Here is a 15242-nt window from a genome sequence, read left to right on the forward strand (position 1 = left end):
ACAGTAATTGTAATTTACGGGTAATGAAATGACGAAAGTAATTTCTGCTGCCCAACCCTGTTGTTAATAAGCGTCTGGGGGCCGAAATGACTAAAATGTTAAGTTCAGACGAGGAGCGACAAGATGTGGTGGCCGGCCAGATTGTTGACAGAAGTCAAAGTGTACGCGATTGGGTGGAAGATCCGGCACATCACCCAGAGCCTCAATACAACATACCCCAGCTCCGGCAGGCTAGTGTACCCCAAGAACAACCCAAAGTGCCGCCGACGCGGGATCAGCTGGCCTTACAACCAGGAGGCACAGCGATAGATGCATCCGACACGACCTCGACTCAACATATGGAAATCACACAAGCAGGTGCGACAATGAGGATGGTCAGTAGAATGACCTGAACCAAAGAACTGCAATATTCAACGGAGATTGCCTCGATTGGTTGCGTTTCAAACGTATATACGCAATATCCACCGACATTGGTGGTTATACAGAACGAAAAAATATATCACGATTGTACAACTGTCTCCGTAGCAAAGCCAAAGAAGCAGATGTGTCTCTGATGATGAGTAGCAATAATTGCCAACGAGTGATGCAGATACTCGAATTACGATCCGGTAACCCAGATACCATATTGGGAAAGATAGTCAAGGATCTGAAAACACTATCTAGAGTAGGCCCACGAGGAGTAGATCTCATAACTTTAGCTACTGAAGTAAAAAATGGTGTCGCGGCAATGGAAGCGGCCAAACATAGTGGATATCTACACAGTCTGGAACTGGTAACGAACATCATCGGAAAAATGCCGGAAGAAGAACCAAGAATGGTGACCATCGCTAAGTTCTTGTTCACTGAAGCAGAGATGGCGTGCAATGCAGGGAGCAGTGATTCCTTTACCCACGTAAGGTTAGAAAAGTCATCTGGGGAATCTAGCGATGAAAATCAAAATAATCATAATAGTTATTTCAAGCCCAGACAAGAAAGACGGTCAACGGTATTTGTGGCAAGTAGCGGCCAGGAAGACGATTCATCACAGAAGAAAAGGGGTTATTACGGAGCTCAAGGAAGGCGACATTCATCCTGTATGTACTGTAATGAAGTCGGACATGAAATCAGAGCTTGTCCGAGTTTCGGGAAAGAGCTCGTCGAAAAACATTGGAACTGGACGAAAACAAATACTATTTGTTTCCGCTGTTTCAAGAGTGGCCACAGGAGAGACATGTGCCGGAAAGACAAATGTCAGATACCAAATTGTAGACGATCTCAGCATACCCTATTACAGCCGATGACACGTCAGGGGAAGAATTCGAAGACCGCAAGAAACAAAGAGGGATCAGCGGGGCGTTCAAATCAGAATCCAGAGAAGAATAGTAGAAACCCACAGCGACAGACCCAATGACGCATACTGTTAAAAGTAGCACGGATAACTGGGGTGGGACCGAAAAAAGAGGTCAAGACCTACGCCTTGTTGGACGAAGGATCTACACTCACATTAATCGACGAAGATGTTGCGATAGAGATTGGAGTAGAAGGTCCGTGGATCCCATTAACAATTAGCGGTGTAAAAGACATGCCCAAGCAACGGATTATGACAATAAAGCTGTGGACATGAAAATACGACCCAAGCAACGAGACCCTACATATCACATTGATACGACGCATACAGTCCGTGATCTCAAACTACCATATCAAACGATCTCTGAAGATCATATCAAGGAATACGTACATACAAGAGGCTTGGGAATCAACACCCTCAGAAAGGTCCACCCAACGATACTCCTGGGACAGGATAATTGGGACTTGATTGTCTCGCGAGAGATTCGTGAAGGCAAACGTAAGGCCTCAGTAGCCTCACGAAACAATCTCGGGTGGATTATTCGCGGTCACATGCCAACCAGAACGCTAAGGATAATGAAACAGAACATATTGTAACGTACTTTGACGTTACGTTAATAAAATATGGATCCGCGAGTTTACTTATTATTAAATCAAAAGAAATCAAGAGCGTGGATAAAATATCGTGAAAAATGCTTTTAATGCAAGATACGTGTTTCTCGTTTAAAGTCTGAAACAAGACTGTTTTTACAATAATGTTGGTTGGCGCAGCAACCTTATTCTTTTTAAAGACATAAGAGGTTTATAAACGTCTTTTATCTATGCTGACTACTAGATCATTAAAGAGGGGGCAAAACGAGTGATTTCACCCTTTGTAACAATATTATCGACCCAAACTGATGAGACGTTAATCAAAGACACGTCCGTTAACAGCCAGGGAGAGCAAGGATTAATACGAATGGTCCGAGCTTACTTTCAGCTGGATTCAATCGGCATAATCCAGCGAGGTCACAAAAACCTACAGGATGATCGGGCCAAGATGGTACTCGAAGAATATACACGACTGGTAGGAAATCGTCGGGAGACAGAACTAGTTTGGAAACAAGATGACACGGAACTTCCAAATAATCGTGAATCTACGTTAAAACGTTTTAGAAGTTGAGGAAAACGAATGAATCGAGATCCAAAGTACCGTGCGTTATACAGCCGGTAAATGATACATTTTAAAGAAAGCGGTTACGCTGAAAAAATAGACGGGAGAACAGGTTTGGTATTTGCCACACTTCGGAGTTACAAACCCGAACAAACCGAATAAATTACACCTGGTATTCGACGCCGCTGCGAGAACGCGGGGAGTATTACTTAATGATAAATTACTTTTCAGTCATGACATGTTGACATCACTATTAGGGGTACTGATGCGATTCCGCCGAAAGGTAGTTGCATTTATTGAAGATATCCGGGAGATGTTCCTACAGGTAAAATTAAGCCCGACAGATCGCCACGCTCAACGCTTCCTGTGGTGTGATAGTGTCACGCCCCGACGTACCGCCTTGGCGTACTTTTTTCAAAATTCCATTTCATTTCATTTCTTTAATTTCTTCAATGCACAGATATGATTTCATCAAAATCTCATATTCTAATAACGGCGAGTTCCACCCCTCCCGGCAAAATTCACGTAGAGACCAACAATGATCCCTAGTATAAGGTTCGACTTTCTTCTATTTTACTGGTACCAAGAACGAAGATAAGGGACTGCTGAATTAGCATCAGTAGCGCTCAGTCTGGAAATATCCCTCTTTTTAAGTTAAAACTATAACCAATAACTAGGATAAACCACTACCTTTGGAAACACCAAATTAAAATAGATTAATTATTAGGATGTATGAATTAATGTGTGAACATTGTATGTATATATCTCTTGTTCACATTTTTAATGTGTCACCGAAGAGATTGAGAATCATCGGAACACCGTCGAAGAGCATGAAGTAACGTTGACCATGTGGATTTGGGCGCCAGGAGGTCGCCCTCGCACCTCATTGGCTAATTACCGTTGTAACTTATTACAACTGCAGCTCCTTGGACCCTCGGGCCCAAGAAGCCGCGTCTTTCGTCTGTCAAGTCGCGAGGTGCGTCGACGTCAACCCGTATTAGCCCTTCCTGAGCAATAGCAGCGTTCGGAAAATCTTAGTTGTGACCGGCCTAAAGTCTCACGCTAATTCGTCAAATTCGAGCATTGAGTTATTCTGTTAGCTGCAAAAGACTCACTATCTTCTACGTTTCCGTCTTTTCTGTGCTTCACTAAATCTCATCATTTCGAGAATAGACATTTTTATGCCATTCCATTTTCCGTAATTAAATTGAGTTTGGCCCTGATTCAACCGAATCAGGTAATTTCAAATGCTAATAATAATAACGACATTAGCGTTTTTAATAAATAATCTTTGGAATCATCTTTAACATATACCAAAATCAGCAAATTGACACTTTCAACTATAGCTTTCGATAGTAAGATATCATTTTAAATCTACAAAGACTAAGTGACCGACGTTCAACATCGTTCGATTCATCAACTCTTCCGAACTTGAGGTGAGGCCCCTGGTCCAGAATTCTACTGACGTATATCGACACGATCCGACGGCTCTCAATCTCGTCGACCGATTCACCTAAAGATAAGTCAATCCGAGTGTTAATCTTCGAAATTGAACGAATTCTTGTTTCACCTTTATAATCAAAATTTACTTCAGCAATATTCATTTAAAATCAAGTCTAGAATTGGTGGCTAGCTTCACTACCCCCAATTAAATCATACTTACTGTTTTCAAGATTTAACCAACAAGAATTAACAACAGGATATATAATTGATTTAAGATTATATCAAAAGAGAGATACAATATCGAATAATCACGACCAGTTAGTTATAACCATCGTTCAGAGTAGATGTTCCTGGTACCAAATAATAATATCCTTTAAAATAGAATAACAGATAATTTGCCAAATACCCGCAAACGGTGAAATTTAGTGATTCTGCAGCTTCTTTGCATTTGAATATGAATTCGTCCGTCGGCGTGGATCGTTATATAAACTCAAACGCTTTATAATTTGTTACTTTCGGCTTTTATGTCATTATCACCATTCATTGTTATCAGACATTTCAATCACCAAATCATAAAGAATATACTTCATCTTTTACCAGTCAAATCATATTGAACCATTTATTTTGAACGACCTTTTTCCCATTTTCATTATTATAAAATTGCCTCAACAATTTAAGGGGAGATATACACCTAGAAAATTGAAAAAATCGATTTTTTTTTTTTTACATGTTCTGAAAGTTTAAGGTCCTTAGAATATTTGGTGAAAATCGCAAATTAATTCTTCGAAAAATAAGGCAGTTATAACCGAGAACTGGAAACGTTAGATTTCTTTTCTGATAGAATTGTACAGTGCCCCCCCCTAAGAAGGTCGAATTCGTCGTCGGCAACAAGCTTAAGATGCAATGGGAATTCCGTCGACTGTAGAAGTAACACTATGGGCCTGGTATTGATGATACCATGTAAGTTTAAAATTTCATGATTTTTTAATTCCTAAAATTTCAAACGTGTTTTTCTCAAAACTACGTTTTTCAAAGCGGTACCCAAAATTTCTCAAAAACCAATGTACCGATTGCTTTGAAATTTTTTGTGGTCATTCTATATAATATTACCTAGTATTTGTCATAGGATTTTTTTTTTCGTTACTTACTCTTCATTTTATAGCCAAAGTAATTACACGTTTAAGGCCCGAAAATCGTTACCTATATTCAAATGGCCGCCATTTTGTTAAAAACCTATAATTTTGAAATCGGCTATGACAAGTACTAGATTATAGTATCTTATTTAATAATCTTTTTTTTTTTTTTTTTTTATAGATGATTTTTGAAGATACGCCAGTGGGTACCGTGTGCGCCGATTTTTTCAAGGACCTCCAAGAATCCTACGATATCCTTGTATCTTTTTGATATTTGTGCATAAAAAAAATTTGACATATATTTGAATGTATGTACTTATAGATAATGAAAACTCTGATCTAAAATAAATGATTACTTTTCTTTGAAACATTTTTAAAATAGAACCTTTTTTTACGGCTTCTAGGTGTATATCTCCCCTTAAACAAACCTCACAGACCTGTACAGGACTATAGCAACACGATCCTACAAATTGCCGGCTTATCGAAAGGTAGGTCTTTCTTAGTTTTAATATTTATTCATTTTCGTTACATGGGAGCTTGATTATTCAATTAATCATTAACTACCACCGCTCAGTACACTCTCACCCCCACGTAACAATAGCGCTGCGCAAACGGAACTAGAGGAGTATTGTATGACTTTAATGATCTTTGGAGCGACTCCGTCACCTTGCTCAATAAATATACGTCAAGAACCGAAATGCGTTGGAGTTTGAAGAAGACTTCCCCAAAGCTGTAAACGCAATTCTCTACAAACATTATACGGTCGATTATCTGGATTCTGCCGACACGGAGGATGAGGCCATCGAACTGATTAAACAAGTATCAGAGATTCACAAAAGAGGTGGGTTTGAGATTCGTGGTTGGGTTAGCAACAGCTGACGGGTTTTAGAAAATGTAACGAATCCTACAGTGAGTTTCGCTGAAATCACGTTGTCCTTGGAAGATCAAGGGATAGAAAGAACCCTAGGACTGAAATGGAAATCGACAAGAGGTACATTCATGTTCGACGTAAGTTCGAAAAAGATGTTTGAGGACATTAGAAAAGGAAAAAAAAGACCAACGAAGAGGCAAATGCTGCGTGTCATTATGTCCATATTCGATCCACACGGGTTTTTAGCACCCTATACAGTTAGAAGCAAAATACTGCTACAAAATTTCTGGCGCAGCGGAATCATTTGGGATCAGCGGTTAGCAGATAAAGAGTTCATCCAATGGTGCAATTGGTTGACCGATCTGCAGCTGCTCGCAAGTCTGTCCGTACCCCGATGCTATCTCAACGGGTTATAAGAGCTCGGGAAAGTAGAGTCGCACACATTTTGTGATGCGAGCGAACAAGCGTACACAGCGGTGTCGTATTGCAGGTTTTGCGACTCACACGGTCGGATTAAAGTAGCGTTCATCGCTAGTAAAAATAGAGTAGCCCCACTGCAACCGCAGTTAATCCCCAGAATGGAACTGCAGGCCGCGTTATTAACGAATCGATTAGCTGTAACGTTGTCAAAAGAACACGAATTCATCGTCGACAAACGAGTATTCTGGACAGACTCACGTATGGTGTTGTTCTGGATACAGTCAGACCCGAGAATATATAAAACATTCGTGTCCCATCGACTTGGGGAAATAGATGAGTTGACCCAATGTTACGTGGGGGTGAGGGTGTACTGAGCGGTGGTAGTTAATGATTAACTGAATAATCAAGCTCCCACGTAACGACAATGAATAATTATTAAAACTAAGAGAAGACCTACCTTTCGATAAGCCGGTAATTTGTAGGATCGTGTTGCTATAGTCCTGTACAGGTCTGTGAGGTTTGTTTGAATTGTTGAGGCAATATTATAATAAAGAAAGTGGGAAGAAGGTCGTTCAAAATAAATGTTTAATATGATTCAACTGGTAAAAGATGAAGTATATTCTGTTTCTGTATATGAGCCGAAAATAACAATTTATAAAGTGTTCAAGTTCATACAAATCGTGTGTTATAATATTCTAAAGGATATTAATATTTGGTACCAGGAACATCTACTCTGAACGATGGTTAACTAGTTGGTCGTGATTATTGGATTGTATCTCTCTTTTTAGATTATCTTGAATCAATTATATATATATTGGTTAAGTCTTATTCGTTAATTCTTGGAAACAATAAGTACGATTTAATTGGGGGTAGTGAAGCTAGCCACCAATTCTAGACTTGATTTTGAATGAAAATTACTGAAGTAGATTTTGATTATAGAGGTGAGACAAGAATTCGTTTAATTTCGAAGATTAACACTCGGATTGACTTAGCTTTAGGTGAATCGGTCGACGAGATTGAGAGCCGTCGCATCGTGTCGGTCTGCGTCGGTAGAATGCTGGACCAGGAGCCTCACCTCAAGTTTGGAAGAGTTGATCAATCGAACGGTGTTGAACGTCGGTCACTTAGTCTTTTAGATTTGGAATTATATTTAAGATTACCTGATTCGATTGAATCAGGGCCGAACTCAATTTAATTATGGAAAATGGAATATCATAAAAATGTCTATTCACAGAAAAGATGAGATTTAGTGAAGAACAGAAAAGATGGAAATGTAGGAGAAAGTGAGTCTCTTGCAGCTAACAGAATAACTGAATGCTCGAATTTGACGAATTAGCGCGAGACTTTAGGCCGGTCACAACTAAGATTTTCCGAACGCTACTATTGCTCGAGAGGGCTAATCCGGGTTCACGTCCACGTACTTCGCGACTTGACAGACGTAAGACCTGGCTGCTTGGGCCAGAGGGTATTAATAGGGAAAAATCTGCAGTTGCAGTAAGTTGCAACAGTAATTAGCCAATTAAGTGCGGGGGCGACCTCCCGGTGTCGAAATCCACATGGTCAGCGTTAGTTCGCGTCATTCGATGGTATTCCGACGATTCTCAATCTCGTCACTTATACGTACAAGATGTTAACAGAAGGTATCTTAAGATAATTCTCACGCATTCATCCACACATCTTAACAAATAAACTATTTTAATTTGGTGGTTCCAAAGGTAATGGTTTATCCTAATTATTGATGATAATTTTGACTTAAAAAGAGAGATATTCCCGGGCTGAGCGCCGCTGTTACTAGGTCAGTAATTTTATACCGCGATTCCTGGTGTCAGCAAATAAGATACAATGTCAGCGGATGCCGAGGACTGTACGTGACCTTATTAGAATATGAGATTGTTATGAAATAATTAAAGAAATGAAATGAAATGGAATTTTGAAAAAGGTACGCCAAGGCGGTACGTCGGGGCGTAACACCAACGAGCTGAGTGGCGATGGCGACCAACAAAAGAGAATCCGGCGAACGACGCAACCCGAGATTCAAGAAATGTGGTCACGCAACAGAGCCGGTGGTTCAGGGACCGAAATTCCTAAATTACCCTGTGAAACAGTGGCCAGGAGGCCGAGAAACACCAATAGAGGGGAAATTTTAGTCAACAAAAGAAAAAAGAACACAGTTCGTTGGCGCCTTGAAGATCCAGGAACCACTCCCACTACGACATATTACAAGGTTTTCTTCGTGGAAGTGATTGATTCGTAGCACGGCATGGGCGTTGTTTTTCATTGATAAAAGCAGACGAATTCCAAATGTAGGACTTACCAAAGTGTACACCAACCAGGCGGAACGACTATGGATACGCCAAACACAACAAGACGTCTGTATTGCGGAACTACGAGAGTTGCGGACGTTGAAGTCTGTGGGTCACAACAGCCGACTCCGATAATTAACACCGACTCTAGACAAGGACGGGATAATCCAACTAAGGGGGAGAATCACACAGGCCGAAGGCGTGAACGAGTTGGCCAAATCATCAATGATATTAGACGGCAAACATCCGTTTACCAAACTATTGGTCACCCACAGACATCAACTCACCAATCACGGAAGTACCGAAAAGGTAGTAAATGAATTAGGCCAGAAGTACTGGATACTGAAACTATGCCCGACAGTGAGATCAGTAGCTAGTCACTATCAGATTTGCAGGATACGAGAGTTCAAACCTCAACCACTTATGATGGGCGACTTACCAGCAGCCCGCGTGACCCATCATTACAGACCATTCACGTGTTGTAGAATTGACTATTTCGGCCCCATGCAAGTGAGTATCGGTAGACGCAAGGAAAAGCGCTGGATTGTACTTTTTACCTCATGACGACGCGAGCAATCCACCTCGAGATCGCAGCTTCAGTAACCACAGACTCTACAACCATCGCGTTAAGACGTATGGCGGCACGCCGAGGATACCCGTCGAAAATTTTTTCCGATAATGGGACAAACTTAAGAGGAGCAGACAATGAACTGCGTAGGGCAATGGAAGAAATAAACACAGAGGATCAACGGGAATTCACCACGAGCCACAACATGGAATAGCATATTATACCACCAATGACACCACACGTGGGTGGTTGCTGGGAGCGGCTAGTCCGGAGTGTGAAATCGGCTTTAGCGGTGACATTGAAAGAACGGTGCCCACGCGATAAGACGTTGGCGGCACTGATGGCAGAAGCTGAACATACAGTCAACAGTCGGCCGCTGACGCACGTGTCCGTCAATCCCGAAGACCAGGAAGCGCTCACTCCGAACTATTTCCTTATTAGGACATCGTTTGGGTTTTCAATGCCAGGTAAATTCAGTAATGACGACCTATGCCTAAGAAAACAATAGAGGATTGCTCAGCGATTGGCAGATCAGTTTTGGAGTAGATGGGTAAAAAAGTACCTGCCGACGTTGTTGCCTATACAAAAATGCCACCAAAGTACGTACAAACTAAAAGTCGGCGATCTAGTCATCGTGATGGACAGTACTCTTCCGCGAAATACGCGGCCAAGAGGAAAAATAGTTAAAACTTATCCTAGAAGAGATGGTCATGTTCGAGTAGTGGACCTAAAAACACGCAACGGCATCCTGAAAAGACCAGCCGTTAAGTTCATTAAATTGGTGACAGCAGCGAATAGTGTCGAGGAATCCATCCCCGCACCAGGAAGGAGTATGTCACCATCTAAGTGAGAATAAAGTGAAAAATTTCGATTAATGTGATTAAAACGATGTCAGATCTCTATGTTTACGTTAATGGTAATACAAATAAAAATGTTCAGTTGAAATGAACAATGAAAAATACTTCGTCACGGTATCTCTACGTAGAGATGCGGCTTGAACTGCGTGAGAGGCATGTAAGAGTAATGGATCTCGTATTATCCATCGATGTATGGTGTGGATTGAACGATCCCAACATGAAGGCTCTTGAAATTGCACGCTAGAATTAGACAAAGAGGGACCGAGGTGTCTGTCAATCGCCCAGCCTACTATATTCTACCGGCCTAAGCAGGGTCCACACTATGCGTCGATGATAATATCAGTCAAAACCTTCTTGGATTGGCCACTGGAGTCGGGCGCTGCAATCGGGTGGGAACGGCGCGAGTAGGGGTAGCACGCTGGCTTTCAGAATTCTCACTCGCTCGCCCGACATGGTGGAGACAAAAAGCGCTCGGAGCAGTTCAGTAGATATTGACTTCTAAGCAGTCACGGCATGAGGGGGGAAGTCCGTCGATTTAAAGTCGGACGCCAATGGGCGTACACGTAAAAAAATGGGCGTTGGTACACGTAAAAAAGCCTCCGATTCTATTCGGCGTGGACACTGAGGTGTCCATGTGTTCGAGTCGGGATCCCAGCGTCTGACTTTTGAATGGATTACATGGATCGTATTGACTATCACTTTGGGTTATCGGAATCTCAGAAAGAAATAATAGATAGTTCCAGTGACTTAGAATCAAGTAGTTTGAGGCATTGCGGTCTATTAGGACGACTGCATTCAACATGTGTGTACGCCAGATTGTGAAGCGTCATGAATCGCAGAATGAATAAAAGAGTATTTGAACAAGACCAAAGATATCCTTAATCGTAACCGCGGCACTCTAAAACTATGAACCGTGCTAAGTCGGTGACAAGAGAAGTCCTTAGTGACCTGACTCTTTGTGGAAGCGTTACCGTCAATCGTGTCCCGGTCAGAATCCGGGACAACTATCTTTAAATTTAACAACACCAACTACACTCAAACTTATGGTTCACCTATGGGCTCGCCGCTTTCCCCAATCTTGTCCGATCTTATGCTGGATGATTTAGAAAAATTCTGTATCATAAAATTGGATTTCACTCTCGCATTTTATTTTAGATATGTGGACGATATAATTACAGCTGCACCCACTAACAAGACTGAAACTCTTCCTGAAGTTTTCAACAGTTTCCACCCTAGGTTACAATTCACCATTTGTTGCCGACGCCGTCAGGGACTCTAATCAGGGGAAGGGGTGTACTGGTTATTCAAATGATAAAATCGAAAGCATTGATTTCTGGCCAGAAGAGTTTATTGATCTCATTTCGTTAATGACTCTAGTTCTTCGATAATCTCAACGATATATACATGAATGCACCAATCGACCATTTCGTCAATCCGCGTCACTTTATTTCGAGACAGACACACCCTCAGTTTTCCCGAAACAAGCCGTTTTCAGCACGTTCAACCTCAGGGAAGCCACCGACGATGATCTCCACCGACCGACCGAAGGGTGGGCTGAAGCGTGGTGTGGCCCTGTATCGACCTTCACGCTTAGCCGGCATCTCACGAGGACAGAAATCCACCCTGGCCGCGGCTCGAAAGCCTTCCCAGGGGGAAACCATCGCTTTGCGATGGCCAGCCTCGAAGACCCCTCGGGTGACCTGCTACCGACCGACCGAGGCGTGAGCTTGAAGCGTGGTGTGGCCCTGTATCGACCTTTACGCTTAGCCGCTATCTCGCGAGGACTGACATCCACCCTGGCCGCGGCTCGGAAGCCTTCCCAGGGGGAAACCATCTCTTTGAGGTGGCCAGCCTCGGAGACCTCTCGGTTGACCGGCTACCGACTACCCGACGATGGACAAACCGTAATAATGCTTCTATTCTCGATTGCTGTTTGCCCAAACGCTCCAAACAAAGGCTCTCACCGAAAGGCACTCGCCTAACGCCCGTGCCCAAACGCCTTCGCACTAGCTCCCTCGCACTTGCGTGCTCGTATACTCGTTAGTTTATGATCCCTGTGCAACGAGACAGTCGCCAGCCCTCCTCAATGCCTACCCTGTTGTTATTGTCGCTCAAAAGCTCTGCCGCCGGTCCGCCTAACTCTGACGACGCTCCGACAACAACTGAAACTCTCATGGACTCACGCGAAGGGCACTCACAGAGGACCCGCCCTCTGGTGGTCGATTGGTACAATCGCGGTGCGACAAATTCTCACCACCGCAACCATAATATTACTACCGTTCAGTCTCGGCAACTGTTCCCGCCCCCGATGCGACCAGCACGCTCGCCAACATCATTGAACCTGAAATCAACGGTCAAATCAGTTTTTAGACCTACCAATGATCAACGATAATCAGCTCATCAAAACTGATTGGCACCACAAATCCACGTAGTCACAAAGATATTTAAAATATCGTTCGCGCCACCCGTTCCTGGCCTTTTTGGGTCGTTAAATAGAATTTTCGCTGGATATAACATGAAAGGGCATAGCCGGATAAGCAGGTCGAATCGGCCCCCGCTGAATTTTTTGTCGGTACTTCAGGGATCAATTTGGACCCAAATGAAAATAATTCAGTGAAAATTTCAGCTATTAATCTTAAACGATTTCCGAGTAATTGAAAAAAAAACCTATTTTTTAGTATTTATTTTTTTTTCATAGTGAAATTAAAAATTTTTTTTTGCTGATTTTTTTTAAATACTTACGAGTAAAAGCTGTGAAAAAATTTTTTTTTTATGATTTCTAGACTAATAGCCGATTTTTAAACTAAAAAACAAAATTACAATTATTTTTTTTATGCCTATTTTAAAACATGCAATCACTAAATTTGGACAGAATACGTCTCTTATACCCCTCTGTACTCAGGAATTTTTTCAATTTTTTTGGTTTGGTGCAACGTCATGAAAAAAATTAAAAACCAATTTTTTGTTAATTATTTTATATTTCAACTGCTTAGAACACTACTTACAACTAATTATAAAATGTATTTATTCATAAAAATATTCATCGAAAACGTAAGTGGTCATCAAAATATTTGTTAATATTTTCGTCAATCTTCATCACTGTCTTCATTAATAACTACACAGCGCCCGGTATTATTGAAAATGCGACTTAATTGCATATTTTACTGACAGGATCATACCAGCTTTCTCAAGCAGTGTCATACTTAGCTGAGATATATAAAATAATATAAAATAATTAACAAAAAATTGGTTTTTAATTTTTTTCATGACGTTGCACCAAACCAAAAAAATTGAAAAAATTCCTGAGTACAGAGGGGTATAAGAGACGTATTCTGTCCAAATTTGGAGATTGCATGTTTTAAAATAGGCATAAAAAAAAATAATTGTAATTTTGTTTTTTAGTTTAAAAATCGGCTATTAGTCTAGAAATCATAAAAAAAAAATTTTTTCACAGCTTTTACTCGTAAGTATTTAAAAAAAAATCAGCAAAAAAAAATTTTCAATTTTACTATGAAAAAAAAATAAATACTAAAAAATAGGTTTTTTTTCAATTACTCGGAAACCGTTTAAGATTAATAGCTGAAATTTTCACTGAATTATTTTCATTTGGGTCCAAATTGATCCCTGAAGTATCGACAAAAAATTCAGCGGGGGCCGATTCGACCTGCTTATCCGGCTATGCCCTTTGTTGGCAGCCAAGTGGGCAACTACATACTAGAATCAATGAGCAGAAACGAAACATTTACGGCCTAAATGAAAATTACACTGCTTTAACCAGACACTCCGTTGAAATAGATCATGTTTTTAATGATGAACCAGCTAGCATCTTAACCGTGGAACCGATGTATTAGAAACTCCTTCTTCTGGAGATGTGTAATATTGTTGCACATCCTGTTGCAGTTAATTTACGTCATGATATTGAACATCTTAGTAATATCTATACGTCGGTAATAAATCGTTCTTAGTTCCTAAGAACATCTCTACTCAATCATCAAAACTGCCTAGTTTCGCTTCTATGTTCTGTAACGCTAAATTCTGTTACCCTCAGATGAGGACTTACCATTGACATTTTGGCACAATTCTCCACTCATTCTGAACACTAAACTATAAGAAAATTGATCACGTTGAGCGCCAAACGCTTCGGCATCGAATTTCAAACAACAATACTAAACAAGAAACACAATACAAAACAATACGGAAAATAACTAGAGAACCAGTTGTACGGCTCACTAGGTTCAGGTACTCACACGAACTGGTAGAGTGGCGGTATTCAAGGCATCTAACAATAATTAAAGGATTAAAGAAAATGAAAAAATGAAGAATAAACTCAAGTCAGGCAAAATTAAGAGGTCAATCAATCGTATATTGTCGGTTTGGTTTACACATTCAAATCAGTCAAGTTAGATAGCAACGATAGCGGTAGCTATTAAATCAGACAATAATAGTTCACATAAATTTTGATAGAATAGAATTAAACGGTAGTTTTGGAACGAGAGACGATAGCTAACAGTGGAAAATGAGCGTAGGTCTAGAGATGCGATATAATGCAAGAATTTACTTAAAACTACACGTCACTGGGCGACGTGACCTTACCCAAGTTGCAAATGACGCTACGCGGATTATTGTTCTGTTAATTAAAAACGAGGGTAACAACTTTATTGCAATTGATAGAAAACAAAACAGCGATAGCTCAGGAGATAAAAACAGAAGAATAAGACGAATTTACCATAAATTCACAGGCTCACAAAAAAAAAAAAAAATTGGTCTGCACCTTTGACCGGACCTACCTATCTTCATGTATTTTAAGGCGTTGAATCCGAATCTGAGGTCAGTTTTGCCCGTGCACCCTCAAAATTTTGAGTCAATTGCAAAAAACCATAAGAATCGCCAAAAATTTGCAGTTTTGGTGAGAACAAAAGATATGGAACTATAGACCAAGTATGATCCTTATGTCTTTTGGTCCACTGAATCCAAATCTGAAGTTTATTCAACTATAAGACATTTAAAATCTAAGTTAATTGCAAAAAAAAACCTGAAAATTGCGAAAAATAGCAAAAAATTGAAGGTTAGAAGCTTGTGCCACAAAATTTTTCGGGAAATAAAAAGAGTGAAAATCACGGAAATGTAGTTGAAGAGTTGTTCAACAATTACAATACTATGTGTTGTTT

Source organism: Neodiprion fabricii, chromosome 7 (genome assembly GCF_021155785.1).
Source record: "Neodiprion fabricii isolate iyNeoFabr1 chromosome 7, iyNeoFabr1.1, whole genome shotgun sequence".
Lineage (NCBI taxonomy): Eukaryota > Metazoa > Arthropoda > Insecta > Hymenoptera > Diprionidae > Neodiprion > Neodiprion fabricii.